At 47.7% G+C, this 19,097-nt stretch overlaps 1 protein-coding gene and 1 pseudogene across 1 annotated transcript in view; both read right to left on the reverse strand.

The window, feature by feature from the left end:
• Chd9 (chromodomain helicase DNA binding protein 9) overlaps positions 1-19,097 on the reverse strand; it is a 233,905-nt gene that overhangs the window by 214,437 nt on the left and 371 nt on the right. The gene's annotated exons all lie outside the window — the stretch shown is intronic.
• The window catches only part of LOC102928144 (uncharacterized), a 28,252-nt pseudogene continuing 9,676 nt past the window's right edge, over positions 522-19,097 (reverse strand).

Below are 19,097 nucleotides of genomic sequence, written 5' to 3' on the forward strand. Positions count from 1 at the left end.
GGAGCGTGGCCGGGATGACTGCAGAAGATAAGGGACTCAAGCTTGGGATCTTTGTCTTTTTCTGAGGTAGGAAGGGGGCAATTGAGAAGGCTCCGCAGACACAGACTTGCTGCCAAGCCTGAGTGAGGACTTGAGTTCAATCCCCAGGCCCGTGTGCTGGAAGGAGAGAACAGATCGCTGCAGACTGTTTTCTGTCTCCCCCCTCACACACACACAACACCTCCACCACACACAAATGAATAAAGGTTTTTAAAGAGAGAAAAAGAGTAGCTGGGTGGCTGGAAGTGTGACTAAATGGAAGAACACTTGCCTAGCATTCCTAAGGCCCAGGATTCCACCCCCAGCACTGGGGGAGAAAGGAGAGAATGAGGAGAGAGAGACAGAGACAGAATGAATATAAATGAGAATTGATTTACTATGTAGGCAGGCTGGTCCTGAACTGAGGGCTCAAAAGGTCCTAGTCCCTTAAGTAGCTGGGTGCCACATGTTGGATTTACTTGACCAGTTTTTCCCCCCTTTCTTCCTTCCCTCCCTCCCTCCCTTCCTTCTCTTCTTCCTCTTCTTTTCTTCTTCGACTCTCTCTGGGGAGGCAGGGGAGGTCTCTGGGTCTAGAAGAAAGTGTTGAGCCTCTTGGTGGCGAAGCATGGCTTGTGCTGGAGCTGCAACCCCAGGCGAGGCCACAGGAACTTGATCTTGAGGGCCAGTGGGCAGGACTTGCCTTCTTCAGTCTCTTCCACCTTCATGATCTGGAGGGAGCGCGCACGGGCACAGTGCCGGCCACCCATGTCTTGGTGGCACTGTGAGATGTCGCCAGCCACAGTCAGGTACGGATACTCTCGGTACAGGTTATGTGTGCAACCGCGGGAGCCATGGCGTAGCCAGATGCTGAAGTTCTTGCGCCCGGAGCAGCAACTTCTCAAACACCTGCCTGTAGTACACTGTCTCCCCTGATGACTCCTTCATCGTCAGTGGCGACGGGAAACGCCAGAAGCGGAACTTGGCTACCACATGGTTGGGTGCGAAGATACACATTTGGTACAGGGGTGGTGTGTGGCACTTAGGAGCTGGCAAACAGCACCCCACCACCTTGTACTCCGGAAGTGTGTCTGAAGTCTTCAGGGAGCTCCGTCTGCGTTCGCCACCACCCACAAAAGGAAGGGATCCAGTTTTTCAAACTGAGTGATAGAGCAGGACACCTGACTTCTTCTCTTCTCTTAGCTTCTGTATACATATAGACACACACACCTGCATACTCAGATGTGGGTATACCACACACATGTACCACCCCACCCCAAATTAGAAAGAAATGGAAAGACCCCCATGTCCCAGACATTGAAGACTTCATATTGAGATACTAATAGGACTCAAAGTGTGTATCTACAGACTGAGTCTCATAAAGATTCCAAGCATACTGTTTTGTGCTGATTTGCAGTTCTAAGGATCCAAACCAGGGCCTTGCACCTGCTGGGCAAGTGCTGAGCTCTACATCAATGCCTTTTCATTTTCATTTTGAGACAGAATCTTGCTTCCACGCTGGCCTCAAGCTCCAATCTTCCAGGCTTAGCCTCCTGAGTACTGGGGTGAGTTGTACCAGCCCAGCAGTGTCTAGCAAAAACAGAAACTGTACCACAGAGCCACAGCACTCAAGACAATGTGCTCGTATTAGAGAGGAAGCTATCTAGGCCAGTACAGCAGAAGAGCAACCCTAGAAACCAATCTTTGCAGGTCTGATCAGATGATTTCAGCATGGCATCAGAACTCCTAAGAAAGGATAGTCTCTTCAACAAATGACTGGGAAGCTGGACATCCATATACCAAAAGCTGACTCTGGACACTGACTGCCAGTCACACACAGAAAGGAGCTCACATATGTCAAAGGTCTGAATCTAAAACCCTCGGAGGAGAATATGAGGAGAGGCTTTATGGCATGATACGGGTGATAGTTTCCTAGACAACATTGAAAGTACAGAAGAGTGAACTGAAGCTTCATCAAAACTTAAACACACCTTTAATCGTAGCACTCAGGAAGCAGAGACAGGCAGATCTTTGGGTTCGAGGCCAGTCTGGTCTACAGAGCGAGATCCAGGAGAGCCAGGGTTACACAGAGAAACCCAGCCTCTGAAAAAAAAAATTTCAAACTTCTGAGGTGTCTGTGGTGGCACCCACTTGTAATTTCAGCACCTGGGAAGCTGAGGGAGGAAGACGGCTGAAAGTTTGAGGCTAGCCTAGGCTACACAGTGAGTTCCAGGCAGGCCATCAATGGCTACAGAATAAGACAATCTCAAAATAAATAAAAACAATCAAACACAACACATAACAAACTTGTATATTTCAAATAACAGGAAGAATTGAAACGGCAACTCTAAGACGTGGGTTCATCTAACCCACAAGGAACTGATAATCCAGAATTATGACAGAATTACAAATCACGGCAAACCCCCAGCCTGATTAAGATACAGGCAAGCGAAGCTAAAGAGGTGGCTCATTTGATTAAGTGCCTGCTCTGGTCACAGGAGGACTTGGCTTCAGTTTGGAGTCCCAGGACCCGTGTCAAAGGCAGGGCTGGCACTTACCCAACCTACCCAGCTCTGGGGAGGTGGAGACAGGAGGACCCCTGGGACTCACTAGCCAGCCAAGCCAGCTGACTGGCAACTGGTGAGCTCCAGGGCCAGTGAGAGATGCTGTCTCACAAACTAAGGTGGGAGGGCTGTAAAGACTGCTCAGCAGTTAAGAATATGGCTTGTTGCTCTTGCAGAGGACCCAGGTTTCATTCCCAACATCTCTAACTCTAGTTCTGGGGAACCTGATCCCCTTTTCACCTCTGTGGGAACCAGGCATGAATGTGGTACACATATACACACGCAGGCACAATACTCATACACTTAAAATAAATAAATCAAAGGGGGGGGGAAGAAATAATAAAGAAAAAAAGTTGAGGGCTGGGGAAAACACTGAAGTCCACCTCTAGCCTCCATATGCATACACCCACCATGCACATACACACACACATACACCATATGCACACATACATACACACATGTGCATGCACCTAACACACACACACAAATATGTACACACACATATCATGAAACAGGAGCAAAGGATTTGAACAGCTAGGTCTTCAAAGAAGCCATTCAAATGGGAAATCAGTACATGGGAAATCAGTACATGAAAAAAAAAATGCTCAGTGCCAGAAGTTGGGTGTGGTGGTACACACCTGTAATCATAGCTCTGAGAGAAGACCCTCTCTCAAAACACTGAAAGAAAAAAAGATGCTCAAAAAAAGATGCTCAATATCACTAACTGTTAATTAGAAAAACATTAAAACTGCAAACAGGCAGGAGCAGAGCTCTGACATAGAACACATACCTAGTCCACATGACTCCCTAGGTTCAGGCCCAGTAACCACCTCAATAGAACTAAAATGGTAAATTTTATGACCTGTATATTTTAACCACCAGAAAATTCACAGCTATACAGAGGAAGTGATACAGGGTCTCTGTCTCATCAAAGCTCACCACAGGTGCCAAGCCCAAACCTGTTCCAGGAGGTCAGTGAGGCACACAGGAGAGAGGAGTCTTGCTTGGGGGGGGGGGGGGTTGGCAGCCCTGGCTGTCGCAGGCTCTGAGGTGCTAAGTGCCGTAAAGCAGGAGTGTGTCTGTGGCTCTGGCTGTTCCAGGGAAGAAAGGGGACTTGCTGCTTGGCTCTGGAGCAGTGTCACAGCAGAAGTGGTGGTTCTGGTGGGTTTGAGGGGACGAGGATGAGCAAACCTGTGAATTAGTGGTGGTGGGCACACTGAGAAGGCGATTTGTTTGCTAGATTGTGATGTGATGAGAGGCAGAAGGTGGGTGAGAGTGCTGGGTGGGAAGGAAGAGGAGGTGACCAGAGAGGTGCTGACTCACTGCCATGAGAGCCTCGTTACCTTAGAAGGAAATCTAGAAGGAATCTGCAGGCCAGACTAACACCAGTAACAAGTGATGCTTCCATGGGCCATGTGCGTGGCACTCAGCAGTGGCAGGTGGCAACAATGATTCTGTTCTTTAGCTCAGAAAACCGAGGCTCAAGAGATAAAGCAACTTGCTCAGAAGCACAGCCAGGCAGCAAGAGCTGGATCTTGGGTATGAACCAGCCGTTATAGGGGTCTTGAACATCAACACATTTTAAGAAATCTTTCCAAGAGTAGTGAGCACTTGCCTAGCATGCATACGACCTGGGTTCAGTCCCCAGAACCACAACAAACAAGTCAGTATTGGGGCTTGGGGCTAGCTAGGATGCTTGTTGAAACCCAGCACCATCACCACAAAAGTATGAATATGGTTTGTTACAAATATACTGAAGAGAATGACAATGTCGGATAACTGTAAGAATGTACCTTAGTAAATATAAGACAGTGAAATAGGGGAACTCTGGGGTTATATGATAACTCTGGATACTGGATCAATCATGGACATTTTGACTATTTTAAAAACATAAATTCTGGGCCAGAGATGGCTCAGTGAGTAAAGGATTTGCTGTCAAGCCTGGTAGCAGGAGCTCCATACTTGGGACCCACGTGGCAGAAGGAACCAGAGAATCAACTCCATAAAGGTATCTTCTAGGGCCTGGAGTGATGGCTCAGTGGTTAAGAACTCTTCTTGCCCTTGCAGAGGACCCCAGTTCGTTTGCCAGCACCCACATGATAGCTTACAACCAGTTCCAAGGGATCAGATGCTTTCTTCTGGCCTCTGAGGGCTTTTGCACGAATGTAGTCCACATAAACTCATATAGGCACGATCAATCAATCAATCAATCTTTAAAAAGGTAACAATGCCAGGCATGGTGGCCCACACCTTTAATCCCAATACTTAGGAAGCAGAGGCAGGCAGATCTCTGTGAGTTTGAGGCCAGCCTGGTCCATACAGTGAGTTCCAGGGCAGCCAGAGCAAGGAGACCCTGTCTCCACAAAAAGGATAATAAAGTAGTGTGTGTGTGTGTGTGTGTGTGTGTGTGTGTGTGTGTGTGTGTTTTATTAAAAACAAGCAAATGTGGGGATGAAGAGATGAAGAGATGGTTCTGTGGTTCATAGCACTTGCTGCTCTCCCAGAGTTTGGCTCCCAGCATGTACCCGTACCAGGAAGTTCACAACTATGGGTAACTCCAGCTTCAGGGGATCTGATTCTTCTGGACCCACACCTCCACTCACATGCATGCACCCACAAGGAGACTCAGACACACCTACACATAAGTAAAAATGAAAATTAAGCTTTGAAACAGACAAAGTAAATTCAAAAGCTGTCCCAGCACAAGTACGGAGGAGCTGGGCTGACATGTCCCCACCTTGCCTGCTGACTGGCAGAGGGCCACAGACACACCAAGGAGAGCGTGTGTTCTACTTTATCAGACTCCCTGAGGTCAGGAACAGTGCCTCTTCCATCGGACGGGCAGCCTTCCCAGGGTGAGAACCAAGCCTCCCTTGTTAGACTGGACTGCCCTGTAGGCCAAGGGGCCACCTTTCTTCTCAGAGGGCTCAAGGAGGCTCGGAAGCCCCCAGAACACCACATGCCCAGCTTGTCCACACGCTTTTTCTTCTCCTTTGGGTCAGGCAGAGGTTCTCTATGTAAGCAGAGAGGAGCTGTGGCAGCGTGGGATTTTTATGAGGGTCTAGGGGCGGAAGCCAGGGCCTCAAGCATGCTAGGCAAGTGCTCTTACAGGGTGCTGCATCCCCAGCCCTGAACACCCCCTAAGGTGGGCCAAGGGTCTTCTTGCTTCAAAATCATAGGAATTTGAATTCTGTTATTTATGTCTGTCTAGTTCTTTATTTTGATACAGGGTCTTGCCCTATACCTAGACAGACCGGCATTGAACTCAAGATCCTCAGGCCTTGGCACCCCAAGGACTGGGACTATAAGAGAAGACCACCACTCATGGCTAAGAATGCTAGCTCTTTTGTGAGGCAAAAGCAATATTCAAGGGGCTGGAAAGATGGCTCAGAGGTTAAGAGCACCGACTGCTCTTCCAGAGGTCCTGAGTTCAATTCCCAGCAACCACATGGTGGCTCACAATCATCTGTAATGAGATCTGGCACCCCTCTTCTGTATACATAATAAATAAATCTTTAAAAAAAAAGCAATATTCAAAAGCAGCAGCAACCTTAGGAAGTGTGAGGCCTGGGGTTCGATCCTTAGCACTGAAAAGAAAAAAAAGCAGACTCGGCGATTTGTCAGTTGGGTATGTAAGTGTCCTCTCTCCTGTCTGCGACAGTGAAGCCCTCACACACTGCTCCTAGGTCATAGCTGAACGATAGCAGCCATTTTCAGTTTAAAACTGCCATGCGGGGAGATGCCTCGGTGAAAGTGCTGGCCATGCCAAGTCTGAAGAGTTTGAGTCCCAGAACAAGAACCAAAAGGTGGCTCACATCTGAAATCCCAGTCCTGCCAGGAGGTGGAAGGTGGAGACAGGAAACAGCCCGGAGTCCATACCACAGCAAGAGAAACAAGAGGGACCCTGTATCAACAAGGTGGACGGACGAGAAGAAGCAGCTCTGCAAAGTAGTGCTCTGACCACACACACACACAATGTGCCCTGCACATGCCTGCACACACACGCACACGCTTACTTGCTCACAAAGAAATAAACTGAAAATCAAACAACAGCAACAAATCCTCTCCAACCCCCCTACAATGCTGCCCTTTCTATAGAAGAAAAAAAGCACACATCATGTTAAACTGTTGCTGCTTTTCTTTTTGGAGACAGGGTCTTACGCAGTCAGGCTGGCCTGCACTCACTGTAGCCAAGGAGGACCCTGAATTTGTGATCTTCCCACCTCCACTTCTCAAGATCTGGAATTACAGACCCAGTTCTAGGCAGTGCTGAGGATGGAACCCAGGGTTTTGTGCATGCTGAGCAAGCACTGTAACAATTGAGCTACATTCTCAGCCAGCAAAGCGCTTCCTGACTGCCAGGAGTTGCTGCTTGGAGTTATACATTTGGTTAAAATGTGTAATTTTCCAGTGGAAGCCACACATACAACATCCACGGTTACTGATCTGCCAGAGTCCTTAAGGACGGGACAGGATGTGTCTCGGGACAATGCTGGCCAAGCAAGGCCTGGAAATCAAATCAAGACTTAACAATGAGCATGGAGAAGGCAAGCAGGCAGACTGCATTAACGAAAGCTGTGGAAATAATAGGCAGACAGAAATAATATGGTAGAAGCTCAAAAGCAGCGCCAAGGGACGCCTCTGAGGGCCTGTGTTGTCTCACGTTGTCCAGGCTAATGGCAGCTCTGGAAACTTCGTTAAGCAACACAGGCAACTCTGAGGTCTGGCCAGGGCTTCCAGGAAGTCTCTCTTTCTCCTTACCGAACCCCCTTACCTTTCTTCCCCTTTGTGTTGAAGGCAAATGTTCATGTATGTACACATATGTACAGGAATGCTTGTCTGTGCGTGTGCCTGTGGAGGCCAGAAGTCCACCTTGGTTCTCTTCTTCCTCCATTGTTCTCCACCTTATTTTTTAATCTTAAAAAAGATTGCTATTATGACTACTATCACTATGTGGGGATGCATGCCATGGCACCATGTAGAGGGTAGAGGACAGCCTTGTGGAGTCAGTTCTCTCCTTCCCCACTTTGCGTGGGTTCCGGGGATTGAATTTAGGTCATCAGGCTTGGATTGGCCAGATGCCTTCACCTGCTGAGTCATTTCAGTCCCTCCCCACTTTATTTGTTGAGACAGTGTCTTCACTGAACTTGGAGCTTGAAGCAAGCTGCAGAGATCTGCCCATTTCCAGATACCCCCAGGGCTGGAGTCACACACACACACACACACACACACACACACACACACACACACACACACGTCTGGCTCTTTATGTGGGTGTGGGTATCCGAGCTATGATCTCCATCCCTGCCCTGCAGAGACTTCACTCACTGAACCACCTACCTCACTAGCCCCTTCAGGATATGCTTTTGTTAAGGCTCCTCAGGCTGGTGCTCAGAGTCACAGGAAGGAAATAGGTCGGCAATTGACCAGCCATGTTTGCCACAGGCACAGGGATGTGGAATTACACCTGGCCAGTTGCAATTCCGGGCTCCTCTGAGAGGACACAGACATCTTAGGCTATCCTGGCTATGAAATCATTTATCTTGCTCACCTTGGTTTAATCCATGAATCCCAAACTTCTAACTAGAACGCGCCTCTTCATCTGCCGCCCTCCCCCCCCTCCCCACCACCGCCGCCGCTGGAGAAGGAATGTGCTGACACGTTCACCCGTTCACCAAGGGGTTCAGGCTGCTTTGCAGTCTCTCTCCCATTGTGATTTAATGGTCCTGGTCTGGCTTCTTCACCAGCCTCTGGCGAGTTTGATTGGTCGTTCCTTTCTGTCTGGTTATCTCTGAGTACACAGGAGACTCTCCACTCCTGGTTTGCAAAGCTTCCGGACCACCAACCTCCAGTCCTGTGTGGCATGGACCGGGAGGGATTTCCCCCTCTCCTTTTTAAAGAGGAGTAGTGTGCTAGAGACTGAGGCCAGGGCCTTGCACATGACAGGCAGGTGTTCTACCATGCCTGCTCCCTGGCCTTCCCTCCCTTTCGAGCTGACTAAGCAGAGAGCCTTCAATACATCTATCAGCTGGCCATAGTCGCCTGCTCTGACCCGGGATGAGTTGTGGGACAGCTGGAAGAAAGAACAAACCAGTAACAAAACCAACAAGGCAAGTTTAAGAGAAAAGCAATAAGGAAGGAGGAGGCCCTGTGCTTGGGGGAAGTGCCGAGGACAGGGAACAGAACGCACAGAAGGAAACGGCAATGTTCAAGCCGCAGCAGCAGAGATCCAGGAGAACCCCGTGTCCCGTCACCAAGTGGACACCAGGGCTGGTGTGATGGAAAATGGAGAGGTTATCCTTGGAAGCTCCAGGAGAAAGCACAGCAGCCACGTGGTTGCAGACGCAGAGGGACAGAAAATTAGCTAGGGACCTCACCTGCCTTGGGGGCACACACGGGCAAGCCTAGTAGGGAGACAGAGGCAGGACGGTCGTCAAGTTCAAAGCCCGAGTCTGGACCCCATGGTGAGTTCCCGGCTTAAGAAGAAGAAAAGGGGGCAGCACGAGACAGCCACAGCTCACCCTCTGTCCACCCCATGGTGAGTTCCCGGCTTAAGAAGAAAAGGGGGCAGCACAGGACAGCCACAGCTCAACCTCTGTCCTCAGCGCCGGCCAGGCAAACCTGGCAAGCTGAGTTTGAGCCTCTGAAGGATGACAGGCTGGAAGGAGAGAACCGACTGTCCCCTGACCATTTCCTATACCTGCCGCCACCACCACCACACACACACAATGACGATAGAAATCAAAGAAAATAAAGCCAGTGGTGGTGCTGCTCATCTTTAATCCCAGCACTCAGGCGGATCTCTGTGAGTTCGAGACCAGCCTGGTCTACAAAGCTAATTCCAGGACAGCCAAGGCCACACAAAGAAACCCTGTCTCAGAAACTAACTAACTAACTAACTAACTAACTAACTAACTAAATAAATAAATAAATAAAATAAAATAAAGATAAAAATTTATAGCCAGGTATGGTGGTGCAACCCTTTAAACAGATCTCTGTGAGTTTGAGGCCAGCTTGGTCTACATAGGCAGTCCCAGGCCACCCCTGTCTACATAGTGAGTTTCAGACCAGTCAGGGTTACATAGTGAGACATTATTTCAAAAATAAAACTTAATTTAGTTTTTTTTTTTTTTTTAAGGAGTAACTCTTTTCTTTTTCAGTTGCAAGAGAGGAGGGGAGGTGAAGGGGGAGGTAGAGGTGAGCCAGGCCTCCCCCGGGGCCAGGCTCCCAGAGGGTCAGGAGGAGAGAAAGGAGCCTTTTTGAAAATCACATTTTACTTCAGTTATTCAACTATCATTTCCCCCTTTCCTCTGTTTTTGTGACTCTGTGAGGAGCAGCGTGCAGCACACACACACACACACACACACACACACACACACACACACACACGAATAAAAACAAGAGAGAAAATGTGGTATATATATTCAATAGAATATTATTCAGCCACACACACACACAAAAAAAAACAACAACAACAACAACAACAACAAAATCTTGCTCCTTGCTGGGTGTGGTGAGATATGTCTGTAATTCCTGCTCTTGGGAGGACCTGGGCTATAATAAAGTCAAGGCCCATCTGGGCTACAGGAGACCCTGTTGAAACTAATTAATTTACTATTTATGATAATGTGGATGAGCCTGGAGGATATTATGTTAAGTGAAATGAGTCAGATACTGAGAGACAAATATTACATGTTCTCACTCATTTATGGAAGCTAAAAAACCATAAAATGTTAGTCTTACAGAAGTAGGGTATAAAACAGTAGTTACCAGAGATCGGTGACAGCGGCAGGCTAGACAAAGGTAGAGAGGAGCTTGAGTGGGTACAGGAACACAGTTGTACAGGAGACACCCTTTTTGTTTGTTATGAGTTTATTTTTATTATTTTAATTACGTATATGTGAGTTCAAGTGCCTGTTGGCAGGAAGCGGCCAGTCCCCTTGGAGGTAGAATCAGAGGCAGTTGTGAGAAGCCCTAATGGCGTGGGTGCTGGGAACACAACTCCGGTGATCTGAAAGAATGCTAAGTGATTTTAACCACTGGACCATTTCTCAAGCTATTTTTCAGACAGGGTCTCACTGTGTAACCCAGACTGACCTGGCTGGAACTTATGATGTAGATCACAAAGAAATGGTAAGTACTTACAGAGAGATTTAATTTAATCATCATATACTATAAAAGAGTATTGAGATGGTAGACCACATCCCATAAACACACTCAGTCACTATGTGACAATTAAACAGCCAGGTGAGGTGACACACACCTATGGTCCCAGCAGGAGAAGGAAGAGGCAGGAAGACTCAGTTTGAGGTCAGTCTGGGCTTACACAGTGGGACCTTGTCACAAACAAACAAACGAGACAAACCCTGGACTGGGTCTGGTGTGGTGGCACAGGCCTTTAATCCCAGTGTTCAGGAGGCAGAGGCAGGTAGATAGACCTCTGTGCCTTTGAGGCCGGCCTGGTCTACAGAGTGAGACTTTGCCTCGAAACAGAAAACAATGATGAGGAAGAAGAGGAGGAGGAAGAAAACCGACAAGATCTGGGAAGAGGGCTTCTGGGAGAGCACTTACTTAGTATGCTGCATAAGGCCCAGGGTTCCATCCCCAGCACCTTACACAAATAAATAAAATGAAATGTTTTATAGCTCTAAACAGCACTGAACACAGGGCAAGTACTCCATAGACAGCACCTTTATTAGCTTCTCCTTTTTATTATTATTACTACCACTATTTTTTTAAAGATTTTTTTATTTATTATGTATACAGTGTTCTGCCCATGTGTCAGATCTCATTACAGATGGTTGTGGGTCACCATGTGGTTGCTGGGAATTGAACTCAGGACCTCTGGGAGAGCAGCCAGTGCTCTTAACTGCTAAGCCATCTCTCCAGCCCTACTATCACTATTATTATTTGAGTTTTTCAAGTTTTTTTTTTTTTTTTTTTTTTTTTTTTTTTTTTTTTTGGTTTTTCGAGACAGGGTTTCTCTGTGTAGCTTTGCGCCTTTCCTGGAACTCACTTGGTAGCCCAGGCTAGCCTCGAACTCACAAAGATCCGCCTGGCTCTGCCTCCCGAGTGCTGGGATTAAAGGCGTGTGCCACCACCGCCCGGCGAGTTTTTCAAGTTTTTACGTGTAACAGCTTTGGCTGTCCTAGAACTCGATTTGTAGACCAGGCTGGCCTTGAACTCACAGAGGTCTGCCTGCGTCTGCCTCCCCAGTGCAGAAAGCACACACCACCATGGCCTGGCACCTGGCAAATTCTTATACCACCTATCTTTTAAATGTTTAAAAAAATATTTATTTTATTCATCTGAGCATGTTTCCTTGCATGTATGTACAAGCACCATGCTTGTCTGGTGCTTACAGATGTTACAAGAGGGTACCAGATGCCCTGGAACTGGTGTTACAGAGAGTTCTGAGCTGCCATTCGGGTGCTGGGAACTGAACCTGAGTCCTCACTCAGCAAGAGCAGCCAGTGCTCTTAACTGCTGAACCATCTCTCTAGACTCGACACCCGCTATCTTACTATTTAATCCTTTTCCTTAAGTGGCACATGATTTCTATCAGTTAATTTAGTTTATGCTCTTACTGCTCTTTTTAAATTTTTGGGGGGGTGGGTTCAAGACAGGGTTTCTCTGTGCAGCCCTGGTTGTCCTGGATCTTACTCTGTAGACCAGACTGTCCTCACAGAGATCTGCCTGCCTCTGCCTCCTGAGTGCTGGGATTAAAAGCGTGTTCCATTACCACTCTGCTGCTATTTTTTTCATTTTTATTTATTATATGTGTATTGGTATTTTGTCTACATTTGTATCTACCTACATGTGTGGGTCTGGTGCCCTTGGGTCCTCTGGAACAAGAGTTATAGATGGTTGTGGGTGCTGGGAATCAATCCTGAGTTCTCTGGAAGAGAAGACAGTGTTCTTTGTTTGTTTGTTTGTTTTGTTTTTATTTTGTTTTTCTAGACAGGGCTTCTCTGTGTAGCTTTGTGCCTTTCCTGGAACTCACTCTGTAGTCTAGGCTGGCCTTGAACTCACAGAGATCCGCCTGGCTCTGCCTCCCGAGTGCTGGGATTAAAGGCGTGCGCCACCACTGCCCAGCTGAAGACAGTGTTCTAAATTGCAAAGTCATCTCTCTAGCCCCTCTTGCTGCCCCTCCTTTTTTTTTTCCAGTGTGTGTGTGTGTGTGTGTGTGTGTGTGTGTGTGTGTGTGTGTGTGCAGGGAAGGGAGGCAGGGTGTTGGCTATCTTGATGCAGCCTGAATGGTTTTGAACTCACTGTCCTGTTTCTGCCTCTCTGATATGGGGATTACAGGCATAGGCACCATTCCTCGATTCCAGTTGATTAATTCATTAATTGGGTTTCTCTCTCTCTCTCTCTCTCTCTCTCTCTCTCTCTCTCTCTCTCTCTCTCTCTGTGTGTGTGTGTGGTGACAGTTTCTCTGTAGTCTTGGTCGTCCTGGTACTCACTGTAGATCAGGCTGGCCTCAAACTCATGGAGATTCACCTGCCTCTGCCTCCCGAGTGCTGGAGTTAAAGGTTTGTGCCACCACTGCCCCACATTAACTGGGTTTTTCATGTGTATGTGTATATGCATGCTCACATATGGATGTACACCTGTGTGCAGGCTCCCATTCATGTGCACGCCCAAGTTGACCTCAAGTGTCCTTCTGGCTCACTCCCAGTTATATTTATTGAGGTGAAATCTCTTGCTGAAACAGGAGTTGGCTGACTCCAGCTCGGCAGCTAGTCCTAGTAGCCAAGTCTTTGCCTCCAGAAAGCTGGGATTACACAAGGCCACTAGACCTACCCTGCTTTTTTTGTTTTGTTTTAAGACTGGGTTTCAGTAGGTAGCCTTGGCTGGCCAGGAACTGGCTATGCAGACCAGGCTGGCCTCAATCCCTGCCTCTGCCTCCTGAGTGCTGGAACTAAAGGTCCACTGCTGGGACCTTTGCCTCTGCTGGACTCCCAAGTAGTTCTGAGCATCCAACTCCAGTCTTCATGACAGAGTTTACCCATAGTCATTCATTTCAGAGGAAACTTTGTATTGTTTCTACACTTACAAATCAGTATGAATGGTAAGTATAAAGATAAACATGAAACAATGTTTTTAAATGGTTGCTTTCGAGGTCCAATTGTTACTGTTATTCTTGAAACAGTCTCCACATCTAGCCCTGCCTGGCGGCACACTGGGATCCTCTTGTCTGAATCTCTGGCATCCTGGGTTGGAAAAGAAGGATACTACCTTGGTTACTTTTGTTTTGTTTTGCTTAGGTGCTGGCGATTGTACAAAATTGTAATGACTTTAGCAATGTTATTAAATAATCACACTTACTCTGGCCTGGTAAACACTGAACTGGAAGAGTATTGTCCAATTAAAAAGGGGAGAAGCCAAGTGTCACAGAGGCATTCTAGAGGGCTGGGAGTGTAAGCTCTTGCTTAACACCTGCGAGACCCTGGAACATTCTAGCACTTCCCCGAGCCTTCTACTAATTGACTGTAGTCAGAAAAATCTGGTGAGTCAAGGAAGTGAAAGGCCTGTGTAGTGGAGCACCCTGTTCCCCTAAGAAAGGTGGCCTGAGAGTGGCGAGGCAGGCAGGACTGGAGGGAGATTGTAGACTGGGAAAGCCTTTTCTATCCCCGATCGCCATCCAAATCATCTTACAAGATACCCAGCCAATGAGAAGCACCCCTAGGGGGCAAGGTCAGACACCTTGTGTGGCAGATGCCATGACTGCCTTGTTCCTTCTCCCCAGAGCACCAAGAGGCTCCGGTGCCTCCCACTTCCTTCTGCTGTAGGTCATTTTCTGGCCACAAAGTATGCCTAGCAGCTGCTCAGCCAGATGTGTCTGAGAGGATGAATTCTCAGCAACCCAGAGCCAATGGCAGACTCCAGGGGAAACACCCTAGGCTATCTTGCCTCTTCATGGGCCACTTCCCTCTGGCCTTCAGGTCCTACAACTCCGGATCAAGAGCCTATGAAACAACCCTGGCTCACATCTGAACACTGCCATCCTTGTGTAGCCCCTGAGCTAAGAATTTTTACCTTTGCAAATGATTAAAAGGGTAACACTTTAAGATACATGAAAAACTCCATGAAGCCAACCAGGTGGGTGGCACATGATTACAGTTCTTGCTCCTTAGGAAACTGAGACAGGAAGATCACCTGACCCCAGGAATTTGGGCCAACTTGGATAACACAGGGATACTCTACCTGGTGATGGTGGGATGGGAGTGGGGACTGTGGGGGAGGGGTAAGTTTGGGGACATTAGTAGCTCAGTGGTAGAGGGCTTGTTTAGACAGGAAAAGCCCTGATTTTGTTCTTTTTTGTTTGTTAGTTAGTTAGTTTGTTTGTTTGTTTTTTGAGACAAGGTTTCTCTGTGCAACAGCCCTGACTGTCTTGGAACTCACTCTGTAGACCAGACTGGCCTGGAACTCACAGAGATCTGCATGGCTCTGCCTCCTGAGTGCAGGGGGGATTAAAGGCGTGCACCACCAATGCCCAACCTGAATTTGTTCTTAACACTACAAAATTTTTTTTTTTTTTTTTTTTTTTTTTTGGTTTTTCCAGACAGGGTTTCTCTGTGTAGCAGCTTTGCGCCTTTCCTGGAACTCACTTGGTAGCCCAGGCTGGCCTCGAACTCACAGAGATCCGCCTGGCTCTGCCTCCCGAGTGCTGGGATTAAAGGCGTGCGCCACCACCGCCCGGCTAAAAATTTTTTTTTAATTTGTTTACTTTTGAGTTCAAGCCCAGGTTGGCCTTGAACTTGTAGGATCCTCTAGCTCTGGCCTCCTGGGTGCAAAGATTATAAGGATGAGCCACCATTCGCAGACTCCCAGTTTTTTTTTTAAAAGTCTTCTTTTCAATTATACAAACTCCCAAATTCAGTGACTTTGAAGCTTTCCTGGAACACAGATAGACTCATTTCTTCAAGCATCCTCTGTGGCTACATTCACTCTCCAGTGGCAGATAAGCTACAACTAAAGTCATATGGTCCACCAAGGTCAAGACCTTCACAGAAAAGGTTGGTAGATCCCTGGTTCATAATCAGGGACAAGAGGCAGGCTCAGGCCTGGCTACTCATGGATGGAGCTTCTGAATGCCGAGCCCAGCCAATTCAGGGACACTCAAATCCTAGATTCTCCTTTCCTGCTGGTACATCTGTGTGCCAGTGTTTTGTGTCTGAGGTGTCCCGTGTCCGAGGCAGCCATCCCAGAGTCTTGCACTGAGGCACTGATGTCTTTATAGTCTATAGGAATACTTTTATTTAAAAAAATACATGTGTTTCCTGCCGTGGTCCTGCTGGTCTATTCATGCTTCGTGGCTCTGCTACCACTTAGTCATTGATGCCTCCCCTAATCAAACCAAACCTCCAGCAGTACCCTGAGATCTGACCCCAAAGTCTGCTGAATACTATATAAGACAGGAGGCAGCGTGGGGGTGAGCCACTGATGTGTGCTGGGGGGAGACGAGGTACTGGGGAGGGGTTACTACTTACCAGCAGAGTCTCTTTTTAGAAACTGACATTGTCTCACTCTATATCTAGGCTTGCCCAAAACTCCCTAAGTAGTTCAGGCTGTGCTTGAACTTACGATCTTCTTGCCTTTGCTTCCCAAGGCTAAGGATTACAGTCATAAATCCTAACCCCAGGCATCCCAGCTATGCTATTTTTGAGCACTTCTATTATTTATTTGTTTTATTTTATATTTTATTTTTTAAATGAGACTCTCTCTATGTAGTCCCAGCTACCCTGGAATTCAATGTATAGACCAGGCTGGCCTCATATTCACAGAGATCCACCTGCTTCTGCCTCCTAAGTGCTGGGATTAAAGGCACATGCCATCATACTCAGTGAGTAATTCTCTTAATAACACAGGGCATTGATTCTGTCATCTGTCAAAGGTGGAAATGGTCCTGACCAGCCTGCTAGGATTACTGTACTAATCAGATGAAATAAGATCTGACCATCAAACACAATGCCACCTGGCCCAGGCTCCCTCCAGCATATTTCTATTTGGGCGTAGCTCTGCTCCCACTAACTACCACACTCTTTGCCACTTGCTTGGGTCAGCAGAAGTCTCCAACTATACCCTGACCTTAGCCACTTCCAGACCGTTACACATTTATGCCTCCTATCTAGGGTACCCTATCTCTCGCTTTACCCCCACTGGAGATCAATACACAACCTAGCTTTATGTTTATCTGTTTGAAGATCTGTGTGTATGTAGGACTGTAGCTGGAACCCAGGCCCTTGTACACACTAGGTAGACTCGACCAGTAGGCTACTTTCCCAGCTCTAAAGAGATTGTACTTAATATATGGTACTTCCTTAGCACTGGCCTCTGCCAACAGCCCTGCAATCTTTGTCTGAAGGAAGATTTTCCACCACGAATTCTCTCACAAAAGATAACTGACTTCTTGTGCTTTAGGACATCAGTCAGCACTCTAACACAAAGATTAGAGACCATTGTAATCAGCCAAGTCACCAAGAACAAGTACAAACACACACACACACAAAATTGTGGCACCCTACAGACGGTATACACAAATAACCTCTACTTGTGATGGACCTCAATATCCACAAACCAATTAGAAGCTGGAAACATTGTAGGTCAGAGGTACATTGCATGCACCCAACCTGTTGAACATGCTCGCTCGCTCAGCAACAGGGCACGTTGGAGCAGGTAGGTGTTTCCCCTTCTGATCACATGACTGCCCAAGAGATGCAGCTCACTGCTGCTGCCCTGAATAACAAGAAAGGAACCTTCTGCAAACTGCTGGTCCAAGGAAAGACCAAGATTGAAACTGAAGTAAAGTTCACATTGCACAAAACGCATGTGGCTCTTGTATACCCAGAGTAAAGCCAGAGACCCAGAAGCTGAGCCATGATAAGCCAGCGCTTGTCTGCAGATCATGAGCTGAAATGAGACGACAAACCTCCTTGCTGGACCTCAGCTCGGGACAGGAGTGTTGGGTGACAACATCTTTGATTCTCTGAAAAGTTCATATATGACTATGAAAGTACCAGGAATATTGCTTTGCAGGGGGGGGGGGGAGTCCGATTTAGCTAGCCTTCAAGCTTGTTAAAATAATGCACACCTAGTGAGCGTCTAGTTTTTCTTGTCATTGGGTGTGAGTTCACCGAGGGCTGGTCTACTCATCATACCCACATTTTACCGATAGTGTCAGGAAACCTGCCTGGCACACAGGAAGTGCTGGAGAATCATTTCACTCCACTGAGGGACTGAGAAAATCCCTTGGAAGGGCTTTGCTCACGTCCATGGGAATAAGAGCTATGGAGACACACCATGGTCCACCCCTGGTCTAGGTATTTGTCCTCACAATTCTCAGCACGGGACTTCCTTTTATACATGGGCTAGAGTCAGGCTGCCCAGGGCACAAATATGGGATCTGCTTTTTGTGGGTGTATGTGTGTGTGCCCCATGTATGGTTGGCAAGTCCTCCAGCAACCACGGCTAGCCTCCAAATTCCTAGCCCCAAATCTGCCTCTGATCATGTTGATAACCTTCAACAAGTTCTTTGGCCTCTCTGAGCACCAGCTTTTTGGACACCAAAGTGGGGTGTCTATGGTAGTACTCCAGCTATCAGATGGGGTACTTCTCTGTGCAGTACCCGCTACCCTGTGGGTTATAGTAGGGGTTCAGGATGGCAATGAGCAAGTGCAGTGCCTGGTACAGAAGCCTTTGTAAACAGACTTTCACTCTTAATAGTCCTCACACCAGCTCTAAGACTTTTATTCTGCTGTACCCATTTTATAGATGTGGAAACTGAAGGTGGGGGTGGTTCAGTGAGTTATCTAAGGTCATTAATAAGGGCGGGCTGGCTCTGGAGACTCCAGACTCTTGCTGGTAACACTTGGTTGTTACATAAGACACGAGAGGCCATTTTTTACTAGATAGAAAGGTTCTTCCTGGCCGGCTTGGCTCCATTTCTCAGAATAAGGGCAGTCTGGATCAGCTCCTGCATTTATCTGGAATTAAGAGTCGGGGAGAACCCCCTCTCCTCCTACCAACTTGGGGAGCCCTTTCACACTGTACACGATTGGCTTTCTTTTCCTTGGCACTTCTGAGTTCCACCCTTTGGGGTGGGGTGTTGGCTTGTCACATCGAGTTTGACAGCCCAAAGGCAGAAGTAATTGCTGGCTGAAAAGGCAAGAGGGAGGAGAGGGAAGAGGGAAGAGGAGAAGCCTTCCGGGCGTGTAGAAGACACCCTCGGTTCTTCTCTAACTCTTTCGGTCAAAGGGCCCTCAAATCTGGCTGCAAGCTGGAATTCCCTGGGAAGTTCTTAATATTCGGATCTCCACGTCCAACTCAAACCAATTACATCTGGGGTTCGGGGTGGGGGTGGGGGTGGGGTATGGACCTCAGACAGCAGCCTGTCTTACTGTTCCTTAGCCGACAGCCAATGCATGCCCAAGTTTGAGAAGTACTGGTACTCTGCTCACCCCTCAGCTCAAGCTACAGGCACCTTAGGACAGCAGCACCTCCTTTCTGTGTTGGGGA

The sequence above is a fragment of the Peromyscus maniculatus genome, chromosome 5, assembly GCF_049852395.1.
Source record: "Peromyscus maniculatus bairdii isolate BWxNUB_F1_BW_parent chromosome 5, HU_Pman_BW_mat_3.1, whole genome shotgun sequence".
In the NCBI taxonomy this organism is placed as follows: domain Eukaryota; kingdom Metazoa; phylum Chordata; class Mammalia; order Rodentia; family Cricetidae; genus Peromyscus; species Peromyscus maniculatus.